Genomic DNA, 13,354 nt, shown 5'->3' with positions numbered 1-13,354 from the left:
TGGGTGTGATGGGGCCCGGGGAGCCCCACTGCCTCCTGCCTGCCTTGCCTCTAGGGCGGGATTTCTCAGACTGGCGCTACTGACGTTTGGACCCAGATCATTCTCCGTGGTGTGGGCCGTCCTATGCAGTGTAGGGTACTGCGCAGCGTCTCTGGCCTCCACCTTCTAGATGCCAGTAGCGCCGCCACCATCCCCCTAGCTGCGACAACGAAAAATGTCTCCGAATATTGCCCGGTGGCCCCTGGGGGCAAACTCCTGGATTGAGAACCACTCCTCGGGGGTATTGCCGTGGGCGTCCAGCCGGGGCACACAGGGCCCTGGGTCTGGAGCTGGAGGCACAACCCCCCCGCCCCCCCCCCCCCCCCCCCCCCGCGCACTCCGCTCCAAGTCCAGGACTCTGACTCTGACGGGCTTCCCCTCCCCGAGCTGGTTTGCAGGAGCCTCAGGCCAGCCTGGAGACTATGACCCCTCAGCCTGACAACATTCAGGCAGCATGTGACCAGCCAGCTCCCCTCACTGTGCAAACCCCTTCTCGGCTCCTCCCCCAGGTGGGTACTAAGCAGGGCCCTAGGGCCGGGGATGCGGGAGACTCAGATGTTTCTGTCACCAACAGTCAGTGTAGTTGGGGCACCAGAAGGGCAGCCTCCGGTTCACAGAGAGGAGCTGGGGGAGGGGCCTTGGTGGGCTGAGGCCACCCACTGAGCCCGGGGGCTGTCAGGATGGAGGGTCAAGGGAGCATCTCCATCAGCGGGGGCTTAGCTGTGGACCCCAATCCTTGGGGCCAACCGGACATGGCAGGGCTCAGCCTCTGTTCTCTTTCCATAGGGGAGGCAAAAAATAGGGCAGCCTCTTACACACGAGCGTGCACACACACACATACGCATACCCGTCACACATACACACACGTACACACCTGGAGGTAGAGGGCAGGGGAATGGGGTTTTTGGAGCACAAAAAACTATAGGTCCCGGCTGGGGAAGATTCAGTTCGGCCCCTGAACCAGGCCCGCTTGGGGCTGGCCCTCACAGCCAGGTCGGGGGTAGAGAGAGGGTGGGGTACCCGCCCCTCCGGATGCAAAGCAGAATTTTCAAAAGGATCCAATCCCAGCGGGAAGTGGGGAGGTTTTACTAGTCCCTTCTTTCCCCATATTCCTATTTTCCAGTATCTGCATAAAGAGACAAAAGACATCATAACAGGTTAAAGAGGAGGGGACGGGTCCCCAGGACCAGGCAGATGAGGGACAAGATTTTTCACTGTCTCCCACCCCCACCTTTCCCTCCTTGCTTCCTTCCTCTCATTCCTTCCTTCTCCACAAAAACAAATTACATATCTTTGGGATCTCCCTGGCGGTCCAGTGGTTAAGGCTCCACCCTTCCAGTGTAGGGAACACGGGTCCGATCCCTGGTCAGGGAGTTAAGATCCCACATGCCTTGCAGCTCAGCTTAAAAAAAAAAAAAAAAAATTACGTATTTAAAAACAACTGATCTGAAAGAAAGAAAAGGTGCCCCCAAAGTGAACTCACCCTGTAGCAGCCCCCTTCCCACGGGCCTGTGTGGTCACTGCCCTGCCCTTTGCAGGGGCCAGACCCAGCGATCCTCGGCCACACCTCTCACTCCTCGTCCCCTAAGAAAGATAGGCAGCTCTCACCCCGCCAAGTTTGTCCAGTGCCTTCTCCCCTGGGGAGGTTTTCGAGGTGGCTGAGGATGGGGGCCAGGAGAAAGCAGAGTGTGTTCATTGCATGTAGGGGCGTGGGAATCCCACACACACCCCACCCCTACCTTGCTAAATAATTGCAATTCTGAGGACTCTGAATGAGATATGCAGGCCGTAGATTGGCGTGCTCCTGCAGTTTTCAGTTTTTCTGCATGTAGCTCATCCTTATCAAGCATGCCATGTCCCGCAGGGCAGACAGCTCAGATCTGGGAATAACATTTGGCTCGTTCATTTCATTCATTCTTTACTTCTTCATCAATATTTATTAAAGGCTGTTCCCTACCATGATGCTCACTGACCTCAGTTTCCACACTGAACTCTGTCGGGCACACAATTTTCCTCACGCCTCAAATCTGTGACCTCCATCTCTGCGTGTCACTTCAGCCACATGTCAGCTGTCTCTGGGAGTTACCACCCACTGTCTGTGTGATTTCTACAGCTACCTTACCGTATCGAGGATGTGCTGCCATACTCTTGGGCTGCAAGGACAGAGTCACCCATAAGTGTGCGTGTGTCTGAGTACCTGTGTTGGGGGTGAGGGCTGACCTGGGAGAGGTTGTCAGATTAGAAAGTGGAGCCCATGACCCCTGGGCAGGGGTAAGGGAGTCTCTCCCTTGGTCAGAATCACGAAGGCCACCAGGGGAGTTTGTGAGTCATCAGAAGGTCCATTCTCCATGGGGACCAATGAGTAGAGAATCTGGTATATTCGTTTGCTACTTTGCCATCTGCCAAGGTACCACAGACTGGGAAACTTAAACGACAGAAGTGCATCATCTCACGTTTCTGGAGGCTGGAAGTCCAAACTCAAGGTGTCAGCAGGGTTGGTTCCTTCTGAATCTGTGAGGGAAGGGTCTGTTCCAGGCTCTCTCCTTGGCGGGCGGATGGCCATCTTCTCCCTGTGTCTCTTCACATCATTTCCTCTGTGCATGTCTATGAGTCCAAATTTCCCCTTTTCATAAGAACTCCTGTCATACTGGATTGGGGATCACCCTCATGACTTCATATTAACTCGATTACTCCTATAAAGGCCCTCTCTCCAAATCATTCTCATTGTGAAGTACTAGGACTTCACCATATGAATCTGGGTAGGGGGTATGAAACTCTCCCATAACCCCTGGGCTAGTCTTGGGCAAGGTTGAGGCGAGTGGGCAGTACCCTGGGGTGGCTTGAGGAAAGGGACCCCAGGAAAGGACCGCCTTGAGAAGTGCAGTCTTGCAGGCATGGCTGTTGTTATGTTTCAAGCAGCCCCGTGCAGGCTTCGTTTGATTCTCTCTGGGATGGGATACCCCTGCATGGGGGCTGAGACTTCCTGGCACCACCAGGCTGAGATTTTTTTTTCCTCCTCCAGGAAAGCAGGTGGCATTAATAAATAAACGGAGACAATTATCTCCCTTGTCCATAAGCCAAGAATGTTGACCTCCTTGTGCCCCTTCCCAGATAAGGGCTGCAGATCTGGGTCAAGGGAGGGCCGGCACTGAGCAACCCCACATGTAAAGTCCCTCTGTTTAGAAAGCGTGCCTCCTTGTCTTTCGTGTGTCAATAAAAGAATAGGGAAGGAGCTGCCCCCGCCCCACAGCATCCCAAGTGAGGTGAGAGAGCTGTGATCGGCTATCACAGTGAGCCCACAGTTGCCCCGGAGGAAAGCCATAAAAGCCATGGGCATCTCCCCATCTTGGGTCCAGAGCACCACCAGGAGTGAGCTCCACCCACCAGCTCTGATCCCCAAGGCCACCTGGGCAGGTGGTTAAAGAATCCATCTTCCAAGGAACAGAAGCTGCAGGTAACACCCGAACACAGTGTTGTATTCCAACTGGAGGGCACAAAGGACCACAGTCGTCTTGGCCAGTTTCGGACTCACTGAGATTACAAAGGAAGTTCAGCCTTGCCCAGTAGGAGGGAAAGCCCCTACCCTGGCATTCCCGGGGTGTAAGGCGCTGAGGAAGGGTCTTTTCAGATGGCCATCCTGCCCCTGCTGTCCTAGTGATGACCAGGGGAAAGTTTCCTGGCCACCCTTGGACGGGGCAGCAGGGAAGGGGGACTCCAGGGACAGTCAGGACCTCCTGGAGGAATCTTGTTTAGTTTGATGCTGACCTTGGAAGTTCCAGGTTTTATCTTTCTAAGGATCGTTCTTTACAAACTCTTTCCTCTTCCAAGTTTCAAATCCTGAAATCCTTTCCGCTGCCATAACCTCTTTACCCTCCACTTTCCCTCCCACCCTTTCCTTGGACTTACTTCCGCTCACTGGGGTTCCCCATCTCCCAGCCCCCTCCTTCCTCCAAATCCACCAGGACCCAGTCTTCCAAGAGCCCCTGGGCGAGCTCATCCTGGCAGTACAGTCTGTAAATGAGGATGCTGCTGGTCACAACCTCACCAGTGACCAAAAGGTGGTCCGAGCCACCTTACCCTGCCCGTTAGTCTTTTTTTTTTTTTTTTTTTTTTTAAATTTATTTTTGGCTGTGTTGGGTCTTCGTTGCTGCACACGGGCTTTCTCTTGTTGCGCTGAGCGGGGGCTACTCTTCGTTGCGGTGCATGGGCTTCTTATTGCGGTGGCTTCTCTTGTCACAGAACACAGGCTTTAGCTGCGCAGGCTTCAGTAGCTGTGGCACTCAGGCTCAGTAGTTGTGGCTCTCGGGGTCTAGAGCTCAGGCTCAGTAGTTACGGCACACGGGCTTGGTTGCTCCGCGGCATGTGGGATCTTCCCGGACCAGGGCTCGAACCCGTGTCCCCTGCATTGGCAGGCGGATTCTTAACCCCTGCGCCACCAGGGAAGTCCTGTTAGTCTAATCTTAACACAGCTTTGGGAGAATCTGGGTCACCACAGGCACAGTTATCTTTCTGTTGCTTGTGAAATGCTTTAACAAATATTTCTGATGCTCAGGGATGCAGAGGCATGTGAGTGCGGTGGCATTAAACTCTTTACTAGGACTCTAGGGCCCTCTGTCACTCACCCTAATGCCCCAGACCTCTGGGAACCCAATGGGAATCCTGACACTGTCTGGGGAATGCTGGGGAGCTGCTGATCTCCATTCCCCTGTGCAGGTACCAGAGAGCTCTTTAAGCCACTCCCACTGATTTCATTTCATTCAGTAAGTATCTATTGAGTTGGCCACCATGTGTAAGGCACAGTCCTATCCTGTCCTATCCTCTCTGCCACCTCTGAGCACAAGTAGAGTCCCAGGTATCCCACAAATCCTGCACAGTAATTTCCTAAACTTATCTGATTGTAGGCATCTTCTGGGGGGTCTTGTGAAAAATGAAAGATTCAGGAATTCCCTGGCGGTGCAGTGGTTAGGACTTGGTGTTTTCACTGCCGTGGCCCGGGTTCAATCCCTGGTTGGGGAACTAAGATACCACAAGCCGTGGTGAGGCCAAAAAAACACCCCCAAAATAAAAAAGACAGATTCCCAGTCCCCAGCCCTGGAGAACCCTGATGCGGGAGGTCTGAGGCCGGCCTGGGATCTGTGTTCACAGCCGGCTGGGAACAGGACAAACATCCTTCTGGAATTTTCAAGGGCTCTGTCCATCCACGTCCCAGAATATCTCCAGGAGGGCAGAGATCCAGTGGGACTGAGGAGGGTGCGGGGCCCTGGGCCGCCTGTCTGTGCTGATCCCACAGGAGGGGATCTGTGGCCCCTCCTCCACGCAGGCCACTTGGATTTCTGCCTTGACCTCAGAATCACTTCTACCTTTTAAGGGTAATCTTTTGTGTTTTCCTGACTTTGTTTCCGTGTTTCCCTCTGAACCACAAACTCCTGGAAAGGAGAATTGTTGTATTTTTATCTTCATGTTCCCGTCTTTGGGCCCAGTTCTTGGTACAACCCAGATCTCCGTTAAATATTTGTCAAATAAATGAGTAAATGGTGCCTGGGCATAGAGTGCCCCCTGGTGGAGCCAGAGAGTATGGCAGGATCTTGGATCTTGGCTGGAACAGTCAACCTGGAGGGACATGTCCTGGCCCTTGGGTTCAGGGCAGCCCGTCCAAGTGTGACGTCACGTGGGGCTGGGGTAGAGGTAGGGGTCCATGGACAAAGTCTGAGGGGAAGGGGTGGGCTGCGCCTTTGAAAGATGTGGCTTTCCTAGGATAGGCAGGGCTGGCCAGACAGTGAGACCCAGAGTCTACACTCTTAATCACCCTCAGCATCCATCCATCCATCCATCCATCCATCCATCCATCCATCTATCCATCCATCCATCTATCCATCCATCCATCCATCCATCCATCCATCCATCCATCCATCCATCCATCTATCCATCCATCCATCCATCCATCCATCCATCCATCCATCCATCCATCCATCCATCCATCCATCCATCCATCCATCCATCCATCCATCCATCTATCCATCCATCCATCCATCCATCCATCCATCCATCCATCCATCCATCTATCCATCCATCCATCCATCCATCCATCCATCCATCCATCCATCCATCCATCCATCCATCCATCCATCTATCCATCCATCCATCCATCCATCCATCCATCCATCCATCTATCCATCCATCCATCCATCCATCCATCCATCCATCCATCCATCCATCTATCCATCCATCCATCCATCCATCCATCCATCCATCCATCCATCCATCCATCCATCTATCCATCCATCCATCCATCCATCCATCCATCCATCCATCCATCTATCCATCCATCCATCCATCCATCCATCCATCCATTCTTTTTCAGAGCCACCTTTATGGATCTGACCCTGTGGAAGGACTGGGGATGGGACACCAAATCCCCCAGTCACGTCAAGTCCCCCTGTTTGAGCCCTCTCCTTCTCGGGAGAGTTTTGGTGGTCTAGGGGTTAGAGAGTGGCTCCCTGAATTGAGTTCCCCGGCAGACTTCTGTGCTTCCTCCACCTGCTCCTGGATGTGTCCAGGGTTTGTCTGAAACCTCTTTTCTCCCCCTGCAGCATTCTCTCTCCTCCCTCTCCCTCAGAGCATGATGCCATGCCAGGGCTCCACCCAGACCAGCTGAGTGTGAATCTCGAGGTGCAGTTGGGTAGGGAAAAGGGGGAGGGAGATGGAGGAAGTGCTTAGGCAAGGATGTTTTAAGAAAGCTCCCCAAGGGACTTCCCTGGTGGCGCAGTGGTTCACAATCCGCCTGCCAATGCAGGGGACATGGGTTCGAGCCCTGGTCCAGGAAGATCCCACATGCTGTGGAGCAAGTAAGCCCATGTGCCACAACTACTGAGCTCTCATGACACAACTACCGAAGTCCGCGCACCTAGAGCCCGCGCCACAACTACTGAGCTCTCATGACACAACTACCGAAGTCCGCGCACCTAGAGTCTGTGCTCTGCAGCAAGAGAAGCCACTGCGATGAGAAACCCACACACCGCAAAGAAGAGTAGCCCCCGCTCGCCACAACTAGAGAAAGCCCGCGCCGCGCACAGCAACGAAGACCCAACGCAGCCAAAAATAAATAAATTGGTTAATTTTTTTTAAAAAAGCTTGAGGTATAATTGACATAGAACATTATAAAAAATTTTAAAAAGCTCCCCGAGAGATTCTAATATGCATCCAGGGTTAAGACCCCTGCCAGCTTCTGTGTAAACAAATGTGGTGAGCGGAATTGGGAAGCCGTACAAGGATTATGCCTCTTTCTGCTTCACCCCACCAGGCCCCCTCAGTGCTGTGCTATGTCTCCTACCCTCTCCCCCACGTACATACAAACATGCACTCTGCCCATGACAAGAGCTGAGCCTCCCGTTATCTAGACCTGGAAACCTCAGCAGCGTTTACGCTTTCATCCTTGAGTCCCTGTGGCCAGAATACATCCTCAGAAAGGGCTTCCTGTCAGCAGGGAGCCTTGGGGTGGTGCAGCCCTGAACCCACATCCTTGCAGTGGAGGACATTACCGGCAGGGGAGGGCAGGGGTGTGTGAGACCCACTTCCCTGTCTCTGCTTCCCAACCGGAGGTGAGGCTGCTCCTCCCCCACACCTGCAGCCTCAGCCCCACCCCTCCTCTAGAACAGTCCAAAGGAGGCAGGAATTGGAGCAACAGCGTGCCCACATTAATGGGGCAGCTGGACCGTCCCAGGCTGGCCTGAGAGCTGGTGGTCTAGTTGGGCATCTGAGCCCCTCCTGGTCTTACTGGCTGCGAACCAGGAGCCCGAGAGACCCCGGAGCCTGAGCTCTGGCATCTGCCATCCCTCCTGGTCTGCGAGCTGGGCACCGCCCCGTTTCCTTCTCCATCCCTTCCACCCCTTCTGCTTTCATCCCCTCCTTCTCCACCACGGAGGGCCAGCCTGCCTCTCTGAAGGCCATACATCTTCTTTCTAAGGGACTGGAGCCTTCCTCTTGTTCCTGGTCTACTGGCTGGCGGACCTGGAAGGATCAGTGCCACACACCTGGATACCCGGACAGAAGCCTCTCAACTTCCTGACTTGCAGAGACGGGAACAAAGTTACCTGCCCCAGAAAGCCGGCAGTTCTGGAAATCACCGACAGATGGCGACAGGGGCTGCCCATGGCTGGCCAGTTCCGTCTTTGCCGAGGTTCTAAGGAAAGCAACTTCTCTAGTCCCTGCTGCACTGCTTCTTGGCTGACTGACTGGTGTTCCCTGGTTCCGGCCACCTTGGGAATTAGGACCAGGCCTGTTGGACCTCCCAGCACTGCCCCATAACCTGCCTGTTCCAAGGCTAGGTTTGGTCATCTGGTCCACCCCAGTTCCACTGCCCCTACTCACTCCCCTCCCAGTCACCCTGAGTCTCCGGGGGCCCTCGTGTGTCCCCTTGGGGCCAACCAGAGATGGGACAGACAAGCAGAGATGGAGCCAGGTGGGCAGACAGGAGTTGAAGCACAGAAGGCACTGGAATTCAGAGTGTGATGGAGCGGATAGGCATGGTTTGGGCACACGGAGGGTGGAGGCCTGGCCAAGGCAGTAAGTAGATCTTGCCTGCAGCTCTACCGACAAACAGCAACCACACCCCTGCACTTAATTCCTCGCTCCCCAGGGAGAGCGAGGTACGGACACTCATCCCCTCTGTTGAAAGTTTTTTGATGACTTTATCTCTGGCACCTTGACAGCCTCTCCTGTTCCCTTTCAGTTTTGCAGGAAGGAGGCGATCAGCTCTTTGATGTAGAAGCATTTGATCAGGGAGTGGGGCAGGCAGATGAGGGGGGGAAAACCCAAGGAGAAAGGCAGGCCGGGGTCAAGACGATGGATGGGGTCGGGGTGCGGTAGAGAGAGGGCCTTCTGGTTCCCTTCACAACGGGCTTCAACTTTGCTTTTTAAAAATTTAGGTATAACTTGCCTTCCATCAAGTTTACTCCTTTTAAATGTATAATTCAATAATTTCTAGTCCATTTACAGAGTTATACAACCATTACCAGAACCCAATTTCAGAACATTTCCTCAAACTTAATATTGACATTATTTTCAGTGAATTTCTCCTTAAAGGCCCAGAATTTATGGGACTTCCCCTTCTGGGAAGGAGAGAAGGTACCTTTCCCATAACTTGACACCGGGGTCCCGTTACCAGCCCACACCATGAATTAATATTTTTATAAATCTTGCAGCTGTCTAAAGAATAGTCCAATTTCTTGCTCTGTGTGTGTGTGTGTGTATGTTGCATATCAGAAGCCTTGATTTGTTAAATGCTGTAATTTTCATTAATCCTTTTTTGGAATCTCTTCTTTGGGTAAAGTACTAAGAGGCTCAGACCTCTCGGGTCTCAGGCCAGCACAGGAAAACAGAAAGATGAAGGGAACACACAGGACTCAGGGCAAGGTGAATCAGCGCTTCTGGCTCTCTCTTTCCTAACAGGCAGCACGTACAATACTCAGCCTGCTGCCTTGGAACACGAATGCAGAGACGGGCTTTTCTATAGTTAGTGCTCCCCTATAATGAAGTGCTGTTAACGCTTGGCTTGCCTGCAGTGGTCCTTTGAAACACACACATTCTACCAGCTTCTGGAAATGTCTGCGAGAAGGTCGCTGTGGCGTGAGACAGATGAGCAGTGGGGTCAGGATGGTTACAGGGGTGCTGGGGGTGGGGAGGAAGCTTCTGACCTTCCTGAGGCCTTGGGAGCTGGGGTCATCTTCCGCGTGAAACTCACACGTTCAAGCCCAAGGCCAAGCGTGCCCCTCAAGGTCAAATATAAGATGTTTTTTAATGGACCACCTGCTGTTTCAAGCCCCCCTACTCTTCCTCAGCACAGGGGCAAGGGCCGCCAGGGACAGCTTTGTCTTTGCCTGGGGCGGCCCTTGGGAAGAAGGAGGAAGCAGAAGGTGGTGGTGGTGATGGGGAGGCAGGAGGGGGACGGGTACTCCCTGGCAAGGTCATCAGTTTGGCTCACATGGCCTCATTATCCTGTTCACCATTGTGTCCCCGGGTCAGCAGTTTGGGCAGCTTCCGCTGCCTTCTCGAAGCCATTCTTTCCCTGCCCCGCCCTGCCCTGTGCAGGCACCACCCTTTGAGTCATGGGTCATGGTCTGGTGGACAGAAGTTTGGGGATTAGTACGGACAGACGTGGGTTCTTACAAGTAAGTTATCTCATCTTTCTGGGTTGTGAGGAGTAGAAGTGAACACATGTGCATGACGTGTGTTGAGGAAACAGGAGAGTAAGTGATGGACCAGCCCGTTCACGTCTCTGATCTCATTTTAAGCCTCCCGTGAAGGGGGCAGGGCGAGGAGTAGTGTTCCCATTTCACGGAAGGGGAAACTGACTGAACAAGGATACCCAAAAAGCCGGAATGCAGCTCAGGGCTGGGACACAAAGGCTGGACCCTCCCCACTGTCCTGTCCCCATTGTCACAGTCAGGGGTCCCCCGGAGGCCGGCTCCCCTCACCCACCCCACACTTTCAGTCCTGCTGCCTGGAGAGATCTCAGATTATTACCTGTGATTCAGCAGAGACGCTGGAAGCCAGCGCTGAGAGAAGGCTGCCCCCTTAGACCCCTGTCCCTCTGTGCACCCCTGGGCAGCTGGGAGGGGGCTGTTTGTCCATGGCGCTGCTGGTGCTTTCCCTTCCAGGTGTGCAGACCACTGGCCCCTGCTTGAACCTAGTTTGAGAGGTGACTTAGGTGAAGTGCACGTCTTACATGCTCGGTTGGATGGATTTAACACGTTCGCACCATTTTAAGTTCTATCCCTTTCTTCTCTCTGGGGGTGGAGTTTGGCAAGAGGATGAGAGAGAGACCTCGGTGCCCTGGCCTTCTCTGGATTGATCTCCAGTCCGGTTTCCCTTCCCCAGGACGTGCGGTGGGCATGTGAGCATGGGGCGATGGGGGCCCCGTGTGGTCCCTGCTTTCGTGAGGTCTCACAGTCTTTCCATGAAAAGGAGGGCACGCGGTGACACCTGGGCATAGGTGATCAAATACAGAAAGAGGCATTGCAGGGCATGGAGGTGAAGGAGGGGGCTCAGAGAGGCCAGAGGAAGGAGGGGGTCTTCTGAGAAGGCGGCTGGGTATGGAGGTGAAGGAGGGGGCTCAGAGAGGCCAGAGGGAGGAGGGGGTCTTCTGAGAAGACGGCTGAGTATGGAGGTGAAGGAGGGGGCTCAGAGAGGCCAGAGGAAGGAGGGCGTCTCCTGAGAAGACGGCTGAGTACGGAGGTGAAGGAGGGGGCTCAGAGAGGCCAGAGGAAGGAGGGCGTCTTCTGAGAAGACGGCTGGGTACGGAGGTGGAGGAGGGGGCTCAGAGAGGCCAGAGGAAGGAGGGGGTCTTCTGAGAAGGCGGCTGGGTACGGAGGTGGAGGAGGGGGCTCAGAGAGGCCAGAGGAAGGAGGGGGTCTTCTGAGAAGGCGGCTGGGTACGGAGGTGGAGGAGGAGGCTCAGAGAGGCCAGAGGAAGGAGGGGGTCTTCTGAGAAGGCGGCTGGGTACGGAGGTGAAGGAGGGGGCTCAGAGAGGCCAGAGGAAGGAGGGCGTCTTCTGAGAAGGCGGCTGGGTACGGAGGTGGAGGAGGGGGCTCAGAGAGGCCAGAGGAAGGAGGGCGTCTTCTGAGAAGGCGGCTGGGTACGGAGGTGGAGGAGGGGGCTCAGAGAGGCCAGAGGAAGGAGGGGGTCTTCTGAGAAGGCGGCTGGGTACGGAGGTGAAGGAGGGGGCTCAGAGAGGCCAGAGGAAGGAGGGCGTCTTCTGAGAAGGCGGCTGGGTACGGAGGTGGAGGAGGGGGCTCAGAGAGGCCAGAGGAAGGAGGGGGTCTTCTGAGAAGGCGGCTGGGTACGGAGGTGAAGGAGGGGGCTCAGAGAGGCCAGAGGAAGGAGGGCGTCTTCTGAGAAGGCGGCTGGGTACGGAGGTGGAGGAGGGGGCTCAGAGAGGCCAGAGGAAGGAGGGCGTCTTCTGAGAAGGCGGCTGGGCACGGAGGTGGAGGAGGGGGTCTTCTGAGAAGGCGGCTGGGCACGGAGGTGGAGGAGGGAGTGGCAGGCATGGCGGAGGCTGAGGATGAAGGAATGGCCTTGGGGAGCCGTCCACACCCCTGCCGCTGTAGGTGACCCATCCCTGTGATGACCCTGAGGACTTCATGACCATCTCTTCTGCAGCGGAGCCAGGGGCAGCCCCAGAGGGACGCCACCCCACCCCCTGACCACGGTGCCCGGTGAGCTCCGCAGGCCCCCGGTGCACTGGCTCTCGATCCCAGCTCCTCCTTGAAGGTGGAGACATTCTCTCCAGGTCCAGGTACCTGCAAGGAAGGACAGGGTCTGCGTAGAGCAGGGGCTCTGTGGACAGGAAACCTGGAGGATCCCTCCAAGGGGGGATCAGTGAGGGCTCTCAGGCCCCTGGCTGGCACTGCCAGCCCTCTGCTCACCCACAGCTTCCTCTTCCTCCCTGTCTCAACCACTGCACGTCCAGACCCAAGCAGAACAGCATGGTACGGCCGTCACGCTGGCTGTGGACGGTAGCCCTGGGACTGTGGGCTGCCCCGGAACATGGGCTGCTCAAGCCACCTGGGCCCACAGAGGGTCAGGCCACGCTGGGGCAGCTTCCCTAGAGAAGGGCAGGAGGGTGAGGCGTGGGCGGTCCCGGGGAGCCCCCCAGAGAGGCAGGCCAGGCCAGGCGGGAGCTTCAGGGTTAGGCCGGGACGCCGGTCTCACCCAGGCTGTGGCGGAAGGGAAACTAGATGCCCCCAATCCTCCATCCGTCCCTCCCCGCTGCCCTGCCCCTGACTGCTTCTCATTTGGAGTCCATAACTTTGCCCTACGGATCTTGCAGTGATGAAACTCCGAGCGGGTGTGTTCCACCACCACGCAAGCACTTGGAGAGTAGCAGGTGCTCAGCGGACACGGCGGCCCCCTTCCGCCATCGCCAACTAACCCAGGTGTCAGGCTCCCCTTCTCACCACCAGCCACAGGCACCCGCTTCATCCTGCTTCTCAGCCCAGCCTCTTGGCCACAGTCGACCCACTGCAGTGGGTAAGACACTGTGGGTGAGACACTCCCTCCCTGAAGGCCCCCTGGCTTTCCTTCAAGCTCAGGAGGAAGAAGAGGCAGAGCTGACGGGGAGCTGCTGACCTTCCTGGGGTGGCGGCTCTTAGATTGTGCTGCTGCGCCGAGGGAAATTCCGCCGAGCAGCCCCACCCTTCAATCTTTTCTGGCCCCTCCTTACTGTTCTCGGGGCTCAATGCTGCTGCCGCCAGTCTGCCCAGGGAGCCCCCATCCATCACCACGTCACCCTTGCCCACTGGTCTCTGAGCATGTGCAT

The sequence above is a fragment of the Delphinapterus leucas genome, chromosome 19, assembly GCF_059928025.1.
Source record: "Delphinapterus leucas isolate spDelLeu-1000000601 "Yukka" chromosome 19, BTC_Dleu_Yukka2, whole genome shotgun sequence".
Lineage (NCBI taxonomy): Eukaryota > Metazoa > Chordata > Mammalia > Artiodactyla > Monodontidae > Delphinapterus > Delphinapterus leucas.
The sequence above is the reverse complement of the archived record's forward strand: the minus strand, read 5'-3'. Positions refer to the sequence as shown.